The sequence below is a fragment of the Benincasa hispida genome, chromosome 9 (assembly GCF_027475165.1).
Source record: "Benincasa hispida cultivar pf3 chromosome 9, pf3_genome.v1.1, whole genome shotgun sequence".
Classification (NCBI taxonomy): domain Eukaryota; kingdom Viridiplantae; phylum Streptophyta; class Magnoliopsida; order Cucurbitales; family Cucurbitaceae; genus Benincasa; species Benincasa hispida.
Window position 1 is genome coordinate 94,641,020 of NC_143486.1, and position 7,492 is coordinate 94,648,511.

General features: G+C 35.1%; 1 pseudogene; it reads right to left on the reverse strand.

The window, feature by feature from the left end:
• Window positions 1-312: 312 nt before the first annotated feature.
• LOC120084992 (putative leucine-rich repeat receptor-like serine/threonine-protein kinase At3g14840) lies at window positions 313-3,401 on the reverse strand (annotated as a pseudogene).
• Between the last annotated feature and the right edge of the window lie 4,091 nt (window positions 3,402-7,492).

The following is a 7,492-nucleotide window of genomic DNA, read 5'->3' on the forward strand; positions in this document are numbered from 1 at the left end:
ATTTCAAATGAAACATATATATTCTTAGTATTATATTAGAGTCTAATAAAAATATATCAAACCCACCCTTCAAATTCTCTACTTTGCCAATACCTACGTATGAAATTAATGTAATTAATAACAAAAGAGTCATCTCAATAGAAATAAATTGTTTACATGAGCATATTTGGAAGGAAGATATGTAAATAGTGCATAATAGAAAATCAAACTCTAGAGAGTATTACAACATACCATTCACTGATTCAGAGCCTTGACTAGCAGTTCCAGAAGTAGTTTCAGAGGCACAAAATCAAACTCATAATAAGTTTCTACTCATTGATGTGTTGAAGAATAATTGGAACTTGAGATGTCCATAGAGTCAACCTCTATCTGCTTCTCATTCTCGGTTTGTTTCAAACTTTGCTCCAAAAGGATCCACATTGTACTCATCTTTGCTCTTGATTCACTTGAATGTAAAACCAACTCCTCCATGGCAACCTTGCCTTCCAACATCCCCACCACTAAAGACGTACTAGGCCTTTCTGCAGGAACTACACTGGTGCAATGCAGAGCAATATTGATCATGATCATTGCCTTTCTTTGATCACCTAGCTCCATTAAACTATCCTTTTCTTTTAATTCAAGTGCCTGAAACCATAGTAATTAACATATATCATCAACGTATCAGAAATGGAACACTAAACACAATTCCAAAAAGGTAACAAGATTATCGGTGAGATTAAGTTTAATTTCCTTGCAATTGATATGACAAGATTAAATGAATACAATGAAAACAAAGAAAATTAACTTTACTTCCCATAAGAATGAAATTCAAGTTACCCAATCAAGCAGATAAAAGCAATCATCCTTTGATCGATAAGTAGTATTGCTCCTTCCACTAACTATTTCCAAGGCCACAATGCCAAAATTGTAAACATCTGCTTTATCAGTTAAAACCTCGCATTGCACACTCCGGCGCAGTATAACCACTGAAAAACCATGATATTAAGCATAAATAATTTGAGCTTTCATTAACAAGAGAACTCAAATTTAATACCTTTTTTACACTATTCGATTTATTGTTGTTGGGTAAGAATGTAAATGTTATTAGTTTGATAGAATTATCGGAGTCATGTTAGAGTTAGGTACGCATAAATTGTAAAGGATTCAAAAGCTTGCTAGATCAGTTATTACAAAAAGGAATAGAAAACAACTCACAAAGTTCCATCAATCCGAGTGCTTATGTGGGTATTTCCTTCTTCTTCAAGCTTGGCAAGACCAAAGTCTGAAATCTAAGGATTGAGATTTTTATCTAACAATACATTAGTCGCTTTGATATCTCTGTGAACAATCTTCAATCATGATTCCTCATGAAGATAAGTCAAACCTTTGGCTATACCGATACAAATCTTCTGCCTTGTTGGCCAATCTAGTTTCAATTTACTTTCTTCAGATCCTTTAGTTCAAAAAATATTAATCAATACGGTCAATACATCCCATGTACGAAAACTCACAAAATCTGTTCATAATTTTAAACCACACAGTAAAAGACTTACCAAAAATAGCCTGAGCAAGACTATTATTTTCCATATATTCATGTGCTAGCAAGAGTTGATTTTCTTCAGTACAACATCCATAAAGCTTAACTAGATTTGGGTGATGCAAAGCAGATATTAAGCCTATGTCATTCACAAACTCGTTGGTTCCTTGCTTTGACTTAGAGGAAAGTTGTTTCACTGCAATTACAGTGCCATCCAAGAGAAAGCCTTACAATCCCATAAAAAAAATTTACACCATAATCATACAAATCTAAGAAAGAAGAGATTCCTTGATATTTGAGTAGAATTATGAAAACACCTTATAAACAGGACCAAAACCACCTTCTCTAATCTTATTGGAAATATCAAAGTTATTTGTGGCAGCTTTGATTTGCCTTAATGTGAATGAACCAGTTTGTAGATCTAGACCTTTGAGATCTGCATAAGAAGTGTATGTATGACAGAGGAGTCAAAATCAATATTCAAATATGCATATTTCACTTGATACTAAGGAAATTTAAGATGGTTAGTTCTCAATATCTTTCCTTATCCCATATAAATAGATTGCAAACTACAACATGCTCGCATATGAACTCAAATAATATTGTTTGTTGTCATGACACATCTGGTACCTGCTGATCTTTGAGCATCACAACAATATTATTAAGGTTTAACACAAGCTACAAGTTTATAAAATTTACATCCATTAAGTTACCTTGATGAAATGTGTTTTTCCGTCCAAGGCAACCTTGCCACCACAGAATTCCAAGAATTGAAACAATAAAAAGGGCAATTGCAGCCACAATTCCAAATATTGCACCTACTGGTAAGAGTTTTCGAGTACCTTTTGATGGAGGCTCAAAGTCTGCTTCAATTGAAGATAGATAATAATTACATAAGTTTCTAGTTAAATACAATGATGAACAATAGATGAACCAATACCAAGTCATATGAAACATAGGAAGAAATACCAAATACATGAAATTATCTCTTAAAATTATCTTTTAAGCTCTACTAAAAAAACTTAATAAACAGAAAGGTCGGATACTCAGCCTACCAGACTAAATCGAAATGGCTGATATTAGAGGGCCATAGCCTCTAGCCCTAAAGACGGATGCCCCCTTTCCAGCCAATAAAATCGAATCTCTATAGTATTATTAGTAATAGTAACAGGAATCCTTTTTATAACAGGTTTTGGGACATCACTTGCAATATCTACAATACTAAAATCCTTCAACACTAGCTTTCCCTGCAATGTTTGATATGAATCAAGAAACTTTAGTAAGTACCTTTTGGAAGGATTTTTTTTTTTTTTTTTTTTTCAAATGAAGAACAAAGTGTCATAGTACCTGCATGTAAATATGAAAAATGCGTCTTCCATCTCTGTCAAAATCTGTAAGCTCAATTTTTGCAAAATGGAGGCTTATTGTGTAGTTCCCATTCCCCAAACAATATGCATAATATGTAAGGGATATTGGGGAAACTCGAGCAGTCTCATATAGCTTGGAATATGGTGTTGAAAAATTCAGTGAATGATTTATTTTAATATAGTTAAATGGAAGGGAAGTATCCAAAAATATTCCAGTATTGCTGAATCCACAATTTGTTTTACTTGAGAAAGACATCGATGGCTTGCCTGCATCTTCATCTCCTTCAAACTTACTACCATTAATGGTTACTTCTTTCCCACCATAATTTATATGGAGTCTATACAAATCTGAAAAGATATCAATATCTTTATTAATTTTACAATATAAAATTTTAGAGCTCCTTCTAATATGACCCCTTGAGTTTTTTCTACCACTTTTGAAGTTCTTAAAGAAAAAAGAAACTGTGCACATGAAATTTTTACTTACATCCATCGGAACAAGAATTGTGATTCATGAGACAAGAAACTGATGGAACACGAGACATACGCAGCAGAATAAGGATCTAATTACACTCTAATTACTTTTATTAAAAGGAAAATAACATGCGCATTAAAACTAGGGTTATTTGAAATCTAACCTTTGAAGCTCCCGAAACTCGTTTTTTCTCGCTGAATCTCGACCTGAACTCTTCCGGACCAGCACTAGAGCTGACCTACTATCCTCTGGACTCAGAACCAGGTTGTGGGACTCGGTAGATGAAGAACTCGAGAGTGAGAAAGAGTTGGAAATAAAAGATAGATTTTGGGTTGGGTTTGGGTTTTCTTTTTTCACTAAAAAATAGTGATTTTTTCAGCCCAATTTAGAAAACAATTTTGGCAAAAATGGCAAAAGTCTTTTCATCCAACCCAATTTATAGAAAAAAAACCATGCAACAATTGCATGAAACAAAATCATAAAAAACCCAACATCTAAAATCCACTATAAGCCAACACTTAGCCCACTATTTTGTTAGTGGAATTATCCAACAAAAGTTTGGATTTTCCCACTAACTTTAGTCAAAGGGCAAAATAATAATTTTGTCAAAGTCAAACTTTGACCAAAAAGTTAACATTTTGACTTTTTATGATTTTTTCCGTGTTGACTAATTTTGACCTCCTGAGCATGAATCCACATTCATTTTCTCGAAATTCAAATCACATTTGAATATAAAGTCGGTCAAAGTTTGACTTTTCAAAGTCAAAAGTCAATTCTTTGACTTTTTACATCTTTGACCATTTCCATTATTTCCGAGCTTCCGAATATGAACGTATTCATATTCTTGATATTTAAATCACATTTAAATATTAAAGTTGTATCTCTAAACTGAAAAACCGACCACTATATCACATATACTTGTTGATTTCTCTCTCTTCACCTAATTCGAACAATTCGAATTATTCTATCATACTGTTCTAAGTTTATTCTATATGAGCTAGTAGGGGAACCTAATGGACCTATAGATCTTGGGCTCCAACGATCCTAGATTAGCTAGCTAAACTCTTTAGACGGAGCTAATCAACATTCGTTAACTAACGGGTCATTCCACTATAGTCCCGTAGTTGCACTCCCCTCACTATAGATATATTTGTGTCCATATGATATAACCATGATTAGTAAGCTAATCCTTTACATGTTGTTCGTAATCTCGGCTGGGTCATAAAAACCGTTTTACCCTCAAGACTACATCTTGTTCCTTAAGTTCCACTGATCCTCTAATGAACAATTGGTTTAAGATCCAACCTATAAACCGAACTCTTCTCAGGCCAAGGAGAGGGTGGGGCTCCTTGTTCAAGACCTGGATTCAGTATTAAAGGGAATAACCTCTCTACTATCCCTATAACGAGTAGGAGTGAATTCCGTCTTGCACCCTATGTTCCCAGCTATCCACCTGATCTTACCTCTGAAATGGGAGGCTTATTGGGCCAGTGATAATGAGTTGCCCTCACCTATGCAGATCTAGGATAATTTCGAGTGAACAGGGGTTCATAGTTAGCTCAGGATTAAGATTAAGTTACCTAGGTCATTAATTAACGAAATAGTCAGTTTTATACATAAACCGACATTTAGAACGTAAAAAGTGACTATTTCATGGTTCAGTCTCATGTAAACTCTTTACATAGGATGCCTCCATTTTCATGTCTCCACATGAACGATTTAGGATGACATTGTTTGTAATAACTACAAAATGGGCTGCATCCATAGTGTCCCCAGAATAAGGCGCCCAATCTTATTCATATACTATAGACCATTTTGGCTATATATTTGAACTTGATCCACATTTATGCCACTACATAAAGTTCAAATTACATTAAATAGCTTCAGGACCTTAGTTTTTTGGATTCAAGATTACAATTTCAATAACAATTTTATCGAAAAACAAAACAGAATATGTTTATTAATTTACAAATTACGAGTTTTAGGACATAAAATCCAACAAACTCCCACTTGGACTAAAACTCCTAGTGGAGTATCACAATGTTGAATTTAAATGAGAAACATATGAGTATAATAAACATATGAATACAATAAACTAGGGCATATACCCAAAAGTTCTCCCACTTGTCCTAGTTTACAAACTTCGTAGACCTAGACTCTGTAGGTGACCTTCAAACACTTTAGCCGTGAGAGCCTTTGTAAAAGGATCAACAATGTTTTGCTTAGAAGATATCTGGGTTACTACAACGTCTCCATGATGTACAATCTCCCTGATCATATGGTATTTGCGCTCAATATGTTTGCCGCGCTTGTGGCTTCTTGGTTCTCTTAAATTTGCAACTGCACCACTATTATCACAAAATAGGGTGATAGACAGATGCATATTTGGAACGATTTCCAAATCTGTCAAGAATTTCCTCAATCATACTGCTTCCTTTGCTGCTTCACATGCAACTATGTATTCAGCTTCTATTGTGGAGTCCGCAATACAGTTTTGCTTCACACCTCAACACACTACTGCTCCTCCATTCAGAATGAACATTGATCCCGATGTAGATTTTTTTGCATCTTTATCGGTTTGAAAATCAGAGTCAGTGTATCTAGTAAGGATCAAATCTTTAGTACCATACACGAGCATGTAGTTCCTCGTTCTCCTAAGATACTTGAGGATATTCTTAATGGTAGTCCAATGATCATATCAAGGATTGGACTGATACCTACTGATTATCCCTACTGCGTAGCATATGTCAGATCTAGTACATAACATTGCATACATCAGGCTCCCTACTGCAGAAGCATAGGGAATGCGTCTCATATCCTCAACCTCTTGAGATGTCTTAGGACATTGATCATTTGACAAATGAATTCCATATCTGTAATTTAACAGACCTCTTTTGGAATTCTGCATCTTATACCTAGACAACATTTTGTCTATATAAGTTGCTTGAGACATGGCTAGTGTTCTATTCTTACAGTTCCGAATAATCTGAATCCCGAGAACATACTGCACATTTCCCAAATCTTTCATTTCGGACTGCGTTGCTAGCCATTTCTTGATATCAGTTAGGTAACCTACTTCATTCCTAATGAGTAGAATATCGTCAACATATAAAACTAAGAACGCTATAGTAGAATTGTCGATCTTCTTGTAAACAAAAGGCTCGTCAACATTCTGTTCAAAGCCATAAGATTTGATCGCAGTATCAAATCTTATATTCCAAGATCTAGAAGCTTGTTTCAACCCATAAATGGATTTTTGAAGCTTACAAACCTTTTATTCTTGACCCTGTGCAATAAACCCCTATGGTTGAGCCATATAGATACTCTCTTCAAGATCGCCATTTAGAAAGGCTGTCTTGACATCCATCTGCCAAATTTCATAGTCATAAAAATTGGCAATGGATAAGAGTATTCTAATCGACTTAAGCATGGCAACGAAAGAGAAAGTTTCTTCATAGTCCACTCCCTCTCTCTAGGTATAACCCTTTGCCACAAGTCGAGCCTTAAAGTCTGTACTTTACCGGCTTGGTCTCGTTTTCTCTTGTAGATCCATTTACAACAAATTGGTTTTACATCATTTGGTCGATCTACAAGTTCCCAGATAGAATTGAAGTACATAGACTCCATTTCGAGGTCCATGACTTTGACCTACTGATCACGATCCACATCTTTCATCGCTGTTTGTAGGTCAATGGATCCTTTATGCCATCATCAGGTATGATGACTTGTGTTTCTGTTAAACCCAAGTAACGATCAGGCTGATGAACAACCCTCCCACTACGTCGAGGCATTCTCAACTCTTGAGAAGGATGTGTCTGACCAGATATACTAGTTTTATCAACTACTTTAATAGATGAACTAGCTCTGTCTGTAGCATTTTTGGAAATTTCATTCAATACTAGTCTACTGCGAGGTTGATGACTTCTTATGTGGTCTTCCTCTAAGAAAGTGGAATTTTTCGATAAAAATACCTTATTCTCTTAAGGATCGTAAAATAGACCACCTTTTGTTTCTTTTAGATAACCTACAAATGGGAATAGTTTTGAAAGACGTTCTAATTTTTTAGGATTTTGCATCAACACGTGTGTCGGGCATCCCCAAATCCTAAAGTGACGTAAACTGCCTTTACGC